Below are 14,007 nucleotides of genomic sequence, written 5' to 3'. Positions count from 1 at the left end.
AGGACACAATTTCTCTCAAAAATGATCTTCAAGAGGTAAAAATCAAACCATATTTATGGCGTCAGCAAAATACAAAAGGCTAAGCTTGGTGTTGGATCGCATCAAACAATTCCGAGCGCTGACTGTATATGGAACATCTTTTCGTCTCCTTTTTAACTCACAAGAAAAGAAGTTAGAAGGCCTAAAGACTCATGATTGGCATAACATGTTACATGTATAAAACATATAATAAAGTTCATTCTTAGTATCATACCTATTGCTTAATTTTTGTAAGTTGTTTTGTCAGCATGTTTTACCTCTAGTGGTTCAAGGCTGCTTAACATACATATTGCTTAACTTTTGTAAGTTGTTTTGTCAGCATGTTTTACCTCTAGTGGTTCAAGGCTGCTTAACATACATATTGCTTAGCTTTTGTAAATTGTTTTGTCAACATGTTTTACCTCTTGTGGTCCAAAACTTCTTAAATCTAGCTATCTGTAACATCATTTATTGACTAGGAGCACTTGCTTGGTATGAAATACAATTCAAACAACATTTAAACTTGTCATGCTAATTAATATATTTTCTAATTGGAAAAGATGACATAGGTATATGGCTCAAAAGGAAATTGATCCTGTTGCTTTGCCAAGGATGAGAGAAGAGAGAATTCTTCGAAGAAGGAACTACCAAGGGGTATTTTTGATATTTAGGTTCATTGTCTTATTCATTTAATCGATGAGATGTCACGAGCTAGTGTTGTAAGTTCTCGTTGGATGTTCTTTTTTGAGTCGTTTATGAAAGTTATGAAATAGTTGGTCCTTCAAAAGGCACGGTGTCATGACGTGGGCAGTGTCGCTGGGAACACACTGGGTGTCTGGCTGTGAGAGTTACATCCAAAATCCCGCAAGGAAACAAAACAGTTAGCTCTTCAAGGGACATCACCTCATGGTATTCACATGAAAGATACACATGGCCATCATGGAGCATCAGAGGCTCAACATCCAACAAAACTATAAAATCAAGGCCAACATAGACACCTCATATACATGACCAAACCAACCATCATATGATTCCAAAATCCAAGAAAAAATCAAAACCCACAAGATGCAAATGGATCCAAAACTGCAGCAGCTCCCTTCAACATTTCATCTCTTTCAAGGAGTCAGCAAGTAGAGAAAGGTAGGATCAGTTGCCCCATCCTTGTAGTAGGCGAGAACCAAAGACGCATCATCCTTCATTATCGAAAGACGGTTGTTCTTGGAGCCTGAAAGTATCAACAATGTCCACCACCTTAATGGCTTCGTCACTCACACCTTCATCATCTTCTCCACCTTCCGCAAAGGGGTTAGCTCCAATATCAACGTCAACTGCACCTTTCACAACCCACTTTCCATCTATTTCTGAAATGATCCCATTCAAAAGCTCCTTGTAAGGGAAAGAGTCAGACAGGAGTTCTCATCTCCTACATACTATACTGACAGCAGCAGCAGCAGTTTTCATGATGCGACTAATACCCAGAGTCATAAAAGAGAATCCACCATGACAAAATCCCCAGCTGCCACACTCTCCTTGTTTTATTTTCTAATCTCATCCACTGCTATTTCGACCAACGAAATCCGCAACTTCCAGCCTGGAGACTTGCTCGCGATGCAGCCCAATGACAACTGCCCTATTCAATCTTGAAAAATCTATCAAATAAGCTCTTTGATTGACAACATCAAACGCGCTGCACTCTGCGAAACGAAGCATACGGAACAGTCGAGAACGCTGACAGAAGATCCTGGTAAACCAGCATGGTGGCCATCCGCCGCCAGTCGACCCGACCGCTACACAGAACGGCACACCGATTACAGTAGCCGGGAACCTCCTCTGAAACAAGACCTCCTGTCCTCTGTCTCCCTTCAATCTTCTCGGAACGCCTCCCACTCTTGGATTTGGCGCACCCCCAGCTTTTCACTCTTACCCAGGCCCTCTCCTACGCCAATCAATCAGAGCCCCCAGCAGCTCTTCCTAAGGCTCTATCATGCAGCTGCGCCAGCTTGACAATGTTCTCGAAGTCCCCTTCTTCACACACTGCCCTCTATATCCAGTTGCAGCTCATCACCTTGTCGACCCAGGCGGCTCGTCCACTCCCGCTGGTTATCTGCAACGCCCCCAGTCTTCTCACCTACGAGGCGGCTTTCTTGTGTATATCTGCAGCTGTGCAGAGAGTCTTCCCTCCTGCACATCCTCACTTGCAACCAACAGTTGACTAGCATCAAGCATAGAAGAGCCCAAAGCTGATGGGGATCTATTATATACCATGAAATCATCCAATGCATCATCTAGGATAGCATCCAATCCAGGATCAATCGCATTGAAGCCATTATCATCTTGCAATCCCACATGTTGATTATCATGAACATTCATTCCCCCATAGCTATATCCATTTGGTTGCTCATATGCAGCCTCATGAGGCTCTGTGACCACACTTTGCATATCATGCATGTTATCTCCCAGTATTTCTTGATACCTATCTGCAGATGGGCTTAGAATTATGGGTCCCTCACCCAAGTACCCTTGAATCTGTATGTCATTGAACCCTGCATGTTCCAAAAAGACAGATTCAATTTCCCTCTCCAAATCATCATCATAAACAGGCTTCCAAGCTCGAGATTGTTGCTCACAAATGTGGTTGCAAGGTAACCCTGACACTGATGACATAGCATCACCCTGTTTATTGTTGGAACACCCTGTTAGCATTCCAGAATAACCCAAATCCAAAGAACCTTGGCAACCAGCTTCAGAAGCAACATCACTGTTGAAATCACCCATATCACTCACCCCCTCTAAATCAATCACACATACTTGTGGCCCGTCTGCATATTCATGTACATCATCCTGCTTATAAGCATCATAACCAGATAAGAATGCAGTAATGATAGCATCTTCTTCTTGTCTTAGATCTTCAAACTCTGCAATCATTGCTTCACAGCCCAAGAGGAAGCTATTTGCGATGTCTTCTTCCTCGTGTATTGGGTCTTGAGCACCTGTCCTGAAGCTCTCTGAATCAAGTGTCTCCTCAAGCATAGGCATACACACATCATTTGGTATGATCATAGGATCCTGTATGTCTGCACCCTCAAACAAGGAAGACAGATTATACTTGCAGAGTTCACCCATTGCATCTTTATGAGGCTGTAGCAAAGCATCTCTTTTGGCACTGTGAAGGCCTTGTTGCTCACTAATGGCTTTTTGCAGTCCTAATTTAGCATAAACAGCCTCCACAATCTCTGTATCAGCCTTGAATAGCAGTTGATTGTCCTCCATAAGACATGCATCGACAACCGCTTCTAAATTGGCTCGGATTGTTGTTGCTGGAACACTATCACAGCTCACATTATACCTGGAACTCGCATAAACAAGTGCATCTGCAAAATCACTCCATCGTTTGGAGTGATACTCTGCTAGTTCCAGCACTTCATCTTTTAAATCAGGACTTACAAGGTATGCAAAAGATGCAATCATCATGTTTTCAGGAACCCCTTGATTCTTCATCTCTGTCTCGTAACACCTTAGATAGCTTTCTGGATCGTAACCATCAAATATATTGACCCTGTCATATACCAATTGTACCGCAATTTCCACTGCTTCCTGATTTCGCTTTTCTTCTTCAATCTTCCTGAACCGCTCTTCAAGCTCTTTCATCTCTGCATATAAATGCTCCATTTTGCTAGCCATCTCTACGTACTCTCACCCCAGCGGTTTCACGTCGGGTTCACCAAAGCTGTCGTGACGTGGGCGGTGTCGCTGGGAAAGCGCGAGGCTTCCGGCTGTGAGAGTAAGTGGTTGAACTTCAAGGGGCTTCACCACCAAAAGCTAGAACCATCATAAATTAAAGACTCAACCATACATGGGTAGTCAAAGCAAACGCAAGCCTCATGACCCAAGCCAAAAACTGGCATTAACATAGCTTGATTCATAAAACTCAACACATCAAACCCCAGGAAAACATCTCATAGGTATATACATCCAAGATTCACGGCCAGCATTGGCATAACATAGGACCTCAGCTTTATGAACCATCACATCATATTCACAATATTGAGCCTTCAAGGCAAAACACAGGCACCATCTGGGAACCATTGAACATCCTTAATAGCAGTAGTATGAGAAGAGAACGAGTGAGCAGCACCATGCCCAGTCCCTCAATCCATGTTTTCCAAACATGAGCAACACAATCCATCCCAGAAGATGCTAGAAGCGAGCCGTGAGTGGGAGACCAGCGTACTGCAGTGACAGCTTTTCTGTGAGCTTTTAACTGTACAAAGAGGCCCTTGGGCAGCTGGCTGCGATGACCTACACCTGTCTTCTGCTGCACACTCCATGGCACCTCTGTATTGATCACACTCTCGATCGGCTTAGGGCTCTCCCCAGAGCTGCACCTGAGCGGCTCTCACACGCCAACCCTCTTCAGCTTCTACACGTGGCTAGTTTCCTTCAAACCCAAGCTGCGCTGACTGTGGCTGCACACGTCACAGAACCTCCAGCTCTTCGCACTGCAGTCCCTTCACATCTTTGTGCTCCTGTAGCTACAGCTGGCCACCACACACAACACCAGCTGGGCTCTCTTCCCCGTCGGCTCCCAGCGGGATCCACACAGGCAGCGCTCCCCAGCTTATCTTGCAGCTGCACCTCTGCACGATCACCAGAGAGGCGTCGTTTTTACAAGGCCGCAACCTACACTCCCAGTTTTCTGTAACCAGCCAGAGGATGAAACATACAGGATGATACCCGGCTTATTAGTGCTTGGAAACTTCATCTTTTGCAGGCTCAGCATTATCTTCTTCTACATTAGCTTTCCCATGCCAAGGCATCTGAGAAGGCCTTTCCACATGGGCCCTCTCGTAGCTCAGCAACACAAGGACAATCCCATGCTCTTTGCGCCTTCCGGTCACCCCGTCAACCCACTGGCTCCCTTCTCTGCACGCCTGTGGCTCCTGATCACCAGAGCGGCGTCTCTCCACGCCTCTGCTCCCCGTGAGTTCCCAAGCCGCCTCTCAACACGGTCGTCTTTTTCTTTCCTCTAGCTGCGCCCACCCTTCTCGATCCGCTAGCTTCTGGAACAATGCGCTGGCGGCTACTCTTCCCTTCACATAGCTGGCCATATTTATCTTCATTTTGTTTATTTTATTTTGAAGAAAATTTATTTCTTCTCTAAGGTCTAAGTGATGGCCACATGACTCTTTCACACCCACTAATTTAAAGGCAATAAAGGCCCCTTCACCTATTAATTGCCCTCCCTTCCACATACCTTCAATGCGGCCTTCCAAGTGCCCATTGTCCATGTGAACGCATACACAATTCAAATGGCCGAGCAGCTGACATCTTCTCCATCATCTGACCTCACCCGACAGGCCTGCAACAAGCTCAAAGCCAATACCGTCCACCCTATACACCTGGCGACGCCCTCAAAAGCAAAACCCTCCACACGCCATACATCCCATATGTACACAGACACTTAATCCCATGCATCTGGATTTGCATTTGATGGCCTCATAAGCATGGTTTCACACCATAGACGCGCCATAGCACGACAACGGCTAGAGGGTTCTATGGCAGAGGGATGGCTTTTACACCAAACACTTCTACATAACAGAGTATATGGTAGTAATGGATCCAAATGCACCAAGGTCATAGACATATGAAGAAGATGAAAAGGTATCAGGAGAGGTTCTAGCAGGTGGAGGAAAAGAAATTAGGCTTCCTCGTACACTTCGAGAATAGATAAAGAGAATTTTAATGTACAATATGGAATGTATGGCAAAGTGGGTAAATGAGTACGAAGAAGAAAACCGTGCAAGACAATATGCAAGGAGAAGAGCAAGGATGCAAGCCCCGATGCCTACAATCTGTGAATGGGTTGCAAAGAGATTAGGAATGGGAGACCTTGACGAGGCAGCAATGTCAAGCTTTGTTTTGAACTGGTTTAAATATTCTATAAAATAATACGAATACTGACACTGACACTAAGCCTTCTAGCTCAGTGTCGATCCTCTCATCCAAGGATCTAGGTTCGATTCCCGGGAAGGCTCAATTCCCATCTTTAGTGCCTAGTTCTTAGTGCACTTAAATTACACATAAATTTGAAGTTTCAAGCTATGGGTTGGTTTTTGGACAAGTATATGCATTGTAAAATGGATCAATTGTGGAAAAGTATCATACCTCGCATTGTGGCACCTATGTTGTATGAGCTCATGCATCTCCCTAGTAATGATCTCATGCAACCACCCACCTCCAAACTTGTGCTCCAACTGAGATATCACTCTTTTCTTGGCAATTCCATCATGTTTTTGGCATTACAAATTTACAAAAACATGTTAAAATGGATTTTTTATATCACAGTTGGTACAAACTTTGGAAGAATGTATACTTACTTACGTCCACCTAATGTGGATCTGTGGGAGATAGAGAGACACAAGATCTCACAAATGTCCTATGAAAGCTCGCCCACGTATGTCATACTCAATTGCACTAGTTGTTGGGTTGATTTTCAAGTGAACGGTCGAGTCAATGATAATCACCATACTCGGGGTCGATGGTGGAGGTGGTGCTACTATTGTAGATGCACTGCCCTCTCCCTACTCAAGGCTACAACCAAATCGACAATTTGAACATTTATAATAGCAACCAATACATTGTCACTTTATTCACTACATTACATTAAAAAAAAGAAATATGTCTTTGAGTAAAATCTTGTGAAGTGAACCCTATGCATATAATTGTAGCTGACAGGTGAATAGTTAGTTTTCTTATACTATAATTACAAGGTATGATGATTAAGGCATGATGAAAAAGCACTAAGTTGTTTTGAATATGGCCTCTTGGTTTGTGGTAATTGCAGGGTATGCCGAGGAAGGGCATCGTGAACGATGGCCTCTCCTAAGATCTTGAAAGGACCATTGACATAGAATTTTAATTACATTGAAAAACATTATACCAAAACAAAGGATTACATTGCTGTAATTTTAACAATAATGATTTTGAAGCAAACGTCAGTTTGCTTCAAAATTCAGTTTTAACCAAAGATAAGTTATGAGAATAAAAATTCTCAACAATCTATTTTATTATGGCAAAGCACAATAACTTATCTTTGATTAAAATTCAGTTTTAACCAAAGATAAGTTATGAGAATAAAAATTCTCAACAATCTATTTTATTATGGCAAAGCACAATACTCACAAAATACAATAATGAGTAGGGCTCAATAAAAATATAGAATGTTTATACAAATATGAGCCGAGCTCAATAAAAGTATAGAATCTTTTACAACGTTGTCTCTGGACATATATAAAATGCCTCTAAACGGTTTCGAGCTCTATAGCCTCAGCCTTGGCCTCCTCCTTTAACTCAGCCTTGGCCTCCTCCTCCTTTGACTCAGCCTTCGGCACCTTGGCCTCCTCCTTTGTCTCCTTTGTTAGCACCTTGCCTGCCTTGTCCTTGCCCTTGCCTGCAAATAGAAGCTTCCTCTTTGCCTTGCCCTTACTTCCCTTCTCATGGACTCCTTGTTTAAAGATGAAATGCTTAATAGGGGAATGAAACGACATCTTTTTTCTCTTCTTTGATGCACTAGTGCCAGCAACAACTAGTGGAAGTGGTGAGTCAGGGTCATCAGGCGTAATTGCATTATTGAGGATAATGTTTATTGTCTTTGCCTGCACACTTCTCAGCCAGAACTCGTCTCAGCGAATAGACTACAAAAAACAACATAAAAGTCAATTAGAATAATGTGAGATCTCTCATGAAATGAACATAGAGAAATTATGTTTATTGTCTTTGCCCGCACACTTCTCAGCCAGAACTCGTCTCAGCGAATAGACTACAAAAAACAACATAAAAGTCAATTAGAATAATGTGAGATCTCTCATGAAATGAACATAGAGAAATTATATTACAGTGACACAAGAAGCTTACACAGCTGTCAAAATTAGTGTACTTGGAAAGGAAGAACTTCCAGAAATTTGCGATTACGTGTCAGCCACAAGAGTGCGAATCCTTTTGCATCGGAACGGATTGGTTGAGAAATTTTCACTCTATATCCTTTTTCAATTCAAGACATAGAGTTTCAATCAATGCAATCGTTCTCTTACATGCTCTACGGTCAACGATATAAAGAATGACTTACAATCAACAATTAGGAAGCAAGAAGGAAATGATATAAAGTATAATGACTTACAATTTAGACTGTTCGTGCATTCCCAGAAGGTTATTTGTAAAAATTGTCTGGCATTTCACCACATTTATTAAACAAGCAGACCAGTGCCCTCTGAAATTGAGAAAGTAAACAAAAAATATAAGAAACCTAACACATGCAACTAATAACTTAAATTCCATCAACAGCTTGAAATCCAAAGAAAATACATACTTCTCTATAGATGGGAGCACAACAAAGCAGGTACCCAGACTAACTCCCTGGAAATAAGGAGCAACGTCCTCGTCAGACCTCGATGCGTCAATCAGGATAGTTGATACCAAAGGATCACAAATATATACTTGCTTTGCCTGGTCTGGAAAAAGCTCTTTCAACACTACCATGCATATTGAATTAAAAACATTAGGAAAGGGAAAAAGAAATCAAAATAAGAAAGCATTCAAAAAAAGGCGAAGAGTACACACCTTAAACAAGTAAGCACAATACTATCACTGATCTCTCTATTCTTTTCAACGAGCATATAAACATCTGTTGGAGTGATAGTACTCCTCTTGCTCGGCGTTGTACAAGACATTGCATATAATCTTACCAGGCACCACCTTAATTCTGTCGTTATTCTCTCCCTCCAACTTTAGAAGGTTTTTTGCCAAATCATCCCTATCGACATTCTCTTCTAACAATGTCTCCTTTCCCTTGAGATCCGCCCCCTTTACAAGCCTCTTAAGCCCTTGTGGACCTAGTGTTGTCACCTCTTCAATAACCACCTTGTCAGAAGTCCTGTTCCTCTTCAAAGCAGGAGGAATGGAGAGGATTTCTACTGCCTTCCTGTCCCTAAATGGTAGAGGTCGCATGAACTTATCATACCTATACCTAACTCTACTTATTACTAATGTCATGTCCTTGTCCATTTTAGTGTGACCCTCCGGGCATGGGCAGCACAAATGTTACTATCATTTAATAAGTCTATAAGCAAGTCCTCGCATGACTCTTGAAGACATGCGATGGCGCTACTCGTCCATTTAAAGTAACCTTTCCACTTTATTCCGTCGCTTATGGATCTGACAATCCTCAAGAAAGGATCTTTGGGGATGAGGAGATTGACAGCCGCCTGCGCCTTCCTTATCTTTGCAAACATTTTTCTTTGTCTCTGCAAACATTTTTCTTTGTCTCTGCAAAGTGACCCTGGCCTTTGAAATGTTCCTGCTAGTTTTGGGTTTGACATCAGGAAGCATAGGTTCACTTAAGACATCCTTTGGAATTTTCTCTGGAATATCTGGAACCAAAATTGGATTTTGTGCTGGATTGGGCAGTGGATTTGGCTCTGGCACTGAAACTCTTCTAACGGTCTGTTTTGTGCACGCCCTTACAGCACTAGAAAAGAGAAGGCAGAGTAATTAGCCAAGTCACATGACCACCATCCACCGCACGATAAGGGGAATCCAAATCTAGACCAATGTTCTTTTCGCATGGTGAACGAAACAAGAACTTATCAATAAAATTTTCAGACCCATCCACGGAGCGATATTTCAATTCGAAAACATAGAGAATAGATATATCGCATGGTGAACGAAACAAGAACTTATCAATAAAATTTTTAAATGTCCACCACACGGAGCCATATTTCAATTCAAGAACATGGAGAATAGATATATGGCACCATGAACGAAATCTCTTATCAATAAAATTCAGCCAACCGTCCCCACGGAGCAATATGTCGATTCCATTTCACATGGAGAATAGCCATATCGCACCGTGAACGAAATCAGCGAAAGAAAAGGGGAAGAGATAACTTATCAATAAAATTCACTCAACCGTCCACGGAGTGATATGTCGATTCGAAAACATGGAGAACTACCATATCGCACCGTGAACGAAATCAGCGAAAGAAAATGGGAAGAGAGAGAAAAACATACAGGCGCTTGAAACAAGGGCTCGGATGGATGGATTCAGTGAGATGCATGAGAAAAGTGTGGAGAAACGCAATTCAAAAAAATCATGAAAAAAACCGTGGAAAAGAAAACATTCATATTTTAATAGAGAAAAATGCAATCATGCGTTGACTGCGTCAGCCCTACACGTGGCAATTTGTGAATCGATGATGATGTAAATGCTTCGACACGTGGCGTTCGATCCTCAATCATGTGACATCAGCCCTATTATTTGACCTATATAAAGATGGTGCAAGTTTTTTTTTCGCTTTTCTTTGCGCTCGAAAATTTCTCAATTTCCATACCTTCTACAATGCTAGTTAGCTTTTTCCACGGCCATAGCGTCCACGGTGCGATAGGTGCATTCCTGCGTCATTTTTTCCCCTTTCGCATGGTGAACGGATTCCACCCGGATCGGAGAAGCGATGGAGTTCAAGGGTTCTTCTTTGTACAATGCTGCAGATGATGTGGATGATTTATTTTGCTGGAGGAGATTAAGGACAAGCCTAGCACCACAAAGCATCTTTTTGATCTGCTTAGGAGGGCTGGGCAGGAGAAATCCCTTTGCCATGTAGAGCCTATGTTTAACGTTCCTTTTAGTCTGGAGGAGATTATCAAGGACATGGCCAGGACATCCCTAGAGGGAGAGTGGACAGACTATTGCAAGTTGGTCGACGGAGGGACCGTCTCTTATGGGTCCATTACGTATGTCCACATGTCAAGCCTCACAGTCACCTCATCTCAGAATTCAATCATGTTGAAGAGGTGGGACACTTACTCAAATGATCAATGTATCAAAATTTGTGTTGACATGTGCCCAGTGCATGGCAGGAAATGCACGTTGCTAGAATATCATTTTGGGTTTGTTGCCTATGTCTTTCTTCATGCTGATAAGGAGGATTACACAAAAGAGGAGCTCAAAGGAAGGACTGATAAATCAGAACAGTCCTTTATTTCAAGTGCTCAGTCTGTAGAAGAGGTCCTTGACCTTGTGTCCAAGAAGGAGGAGGAACTTCTCAGCACAAATTTTGATGTGGCAGAGTTTAAGGCCTCCACCATGATTGATGAAGGAACGTCATCCGTCCATGGGGAGCGATTGACATCCAATTTTGTCATTCTTGGGCTACCGTCCTTCCTAATTAATGGGAAGTATTACCTCCTCCTCTCCCACATTCAAAAACTCTATAATTTTAGGGAGGATTACTGTCTTGCTATAATAGCAGACAGTTGTGAAGCTGCGTCCAATTTTCTTGATGTAGAGAATGAGCATAAGGATGAGTTTCTCGCATTGGACACAGAAGTGATAGAAAACTTCTTAGAGGCCCTAGAAGAAATGTCCTTGTGCTTTTAAAAAGCCAAGGAGAATGAAGCTTCTCTTCCTTCATAGGAAGAATTTCAAGCCCTTCAGCAGGATGTGGGCATTTTTGAGTTTGGTAAAGAACCTGTTCCCGACCTTGACCAAGAAAATAAAGAGGGCTCCATCAACCTTTGGGATGCAGCGAAGTTGGAGAAGAATGAGAACCAGAAGGTAAATTATTGCTTCTGTTACCTGAGTTAATTATTTCTTTAGTTTGTTTGGTTTAATTCTTATTGCTTCAGTCTGTTTGAATTATTTTTTACTTTAGTTTGTTCCCTTCTGGTTCTTCGTCGTCAATGCAGATAGAGCTTGACGACGCCGATGGATTTCTTGGACAAGGTGGTGCTAGTCGTGCAAGAGTTGGGCAAGATGCCACTCTTGCACACTACGTCTCTTCTATTGACAAAAATATATTTGTTATATATCATAGCAAGTACTCCTCCACGGATGCAGAGATTCCACTCCTTACAATGAAAGCCCTATCTAGGTATACAAGGTATGCATTTAGACCTTATAATATACATAAAGTCATGCTTATAGAGAAGTGTGTTGCCATCCATATCTTTGGAGATACGGCCCTGGTTTTTGGCCTTCTGGAGCAGGTTATTTTCTATGTTATTCAAGCTATGTTCTAAGTGCAGGAATGGAGGATGTAAAGTCACTCAAGGGCGATAGTCATAAGAGGTTTTTGCGTTATAGAGAGAAAATGCCTACCAAAGAGGGGGAGCAAGAAGAGAAGAGACTCAAGAGCAATTAGCTCTTCTCGTTGTAAATATTTTCACTGTAAATCTTCAATATAATGGAATGGTGCAATTATTTTTTATTTTCAAGTCAAAAAGCTTTACAACTTTCTTCTAAATGTTTACTTCCTAAGTCAAAAATGAAAAGATGCAGGGGGGAAGAGAGCTTGAGCTCTTGCAAGCACACACACACACTCACAAACCCTAATAGAGAACACACAAGGTGAGAGGCTGAAAATCTTCTTCTCCTCTACTCAACACTCAACACACCATATACAAGAATAAGAGTACACACAATATGAAAGGTACTCAACCAAATACATACACGGGTTCTCTATAGTGTGAACCCGACTAAATGAGCTGGCGCTATAACTATGCCAGTCTCTAGAGTGGCTGTCACACAGCCTGTCATCCCACTGGCCGCATATCACCCAAGATCTCACCAACCATGCCAGTGGTGTAAGTGTGGGGCCTATCCCCCAGGCGGGTCATCAGTGTCCACCGCCTCACTAGAGCTCGATATCTCAACACTCCCCCTCGAGCTCAACTCCATCTCATGTACACCAAGCGAAGCCCTGAATCTGCGGAGCTTCTCTGTACCCAATGCTTTGGTGAAGATGTCAGCTACCTGATCCTCTGTGCTGACATAAACAAGATCAAGGTCTCCTGCCAAGACCTTCTCTCTCACGAAGTGGTAGTGGACCTCTATGTGCTTTGTACGAGCATGAAAGACTGGGTTCCTGGCTAACTGTATACTACTAATGTTGTCACAGAAAATGACAACTTGTCTATCCACTGATAGACCCAAATCTCCAAGTAGCTTCCTCAACCAAGCTACCTCACATGCTGCCATAGCAGCTCCTCTGTACTCGGCCTCTGTACTCGATAGAGCAACCGTAGGTTGCTTCTTGCTGCTCCAAGTCACAGCAGCACTCCCCAAAGAAAACATGAATCCACTGGTAGATCTTCTATCTGAGATACTACCAGCCCAATCAGCATCTGTGTACCCATGTACACATATCTCTTTCCCAGTCTCATAGAATAGTCCACAATGCAAAGTAGACATACCTCAGTATGCGTCTCACTGCATCCAAATGCGGTTTCCGTGGAACCTACATAAACTGACTCACCAACCCAACAGCATAGCTCAAATCTGGTCTGGTGATCGTCATGTAGATCAAACTTCCTACTATGCTCCTATACATAGTAGGATCCTCCAAGATCTCTCCTGAGTCTGCACTCAATTTGCCATTCTGATCCAATGGCACAGAAATAGGCTTACAGCCTGTCATACCATACTTGGACAACATGTCCAAGCCATACTGTCTCTGCAGTAATCCAATGCCATGTGGTGACCTAATCACCTCAATGCCCAAGAAATATCTGAGCTCCCCCAGATCCTTCATCTCGAACTTCTGTCTAAGCAAGATCTTTACTTCAAAGATCTCTGCATCATGGTCCCCCGTAATGATCAAGTCATCTACATAGATGACAACAAGCACAACCCCTCTATCACCATGTCTCACATACAATGAGAAATCTGCATTGGCTACATGAAAGCCAATAGTGACAAGATATTCAGAAATCTTGTCAGACCATGCTCTTGGTGCTTGCTTTAAGCCATACAAGGCTTTCTTCAACCTGCAAACATGCTCGGGGTGACCCACATCCTCATAACCAGGTGGCTGCAACATATACACCTCTTCTTGCAAATCCCCATGCAAGAATGCATTCTTTACATCCATCTGATGTAAAGACCATTGCTTTGATGCAGCCACTGCTATCACAACTCTCACCGTTGCCATCTTGGCA

The 14,007-nt window shown here is 42.7% G+C and overlaps 1 pseudogene; it reads right to left on the bottom strand.

The window, feature by feature from the left end:
- Positions 1-1,116: 1,116 nt before the first annotated feature.
- On the bottom strand, positions 1,117-1,774 carry LOC147612125 (translationally-controlled tumor protein homolog; annotated as a pseudogene).
- Between the last annotated feature and the right edge of the window lie 12,233 nt (positions 1,775-14,007).

Source organism: Cibotium barometz, chromosome 46, assembly GCF_041138505.1.
Source record: "Cibotium barometz isolate CiBa-2024 chromosome 46, ASM4113850v1, whole genome shotgun sequence".
NCBI classification, from domain to species: Eukaryota; Viridiplantae; Streptophyta; class Polypodiopsida; order Cyatheales; family Cibotiaceae; genus Cibotium; species Cibotium barometz.
Note: the sequence above shows the minus strand (reverse complement) of the source record. Positions and strands in the feature narration are given on the sequence as shown.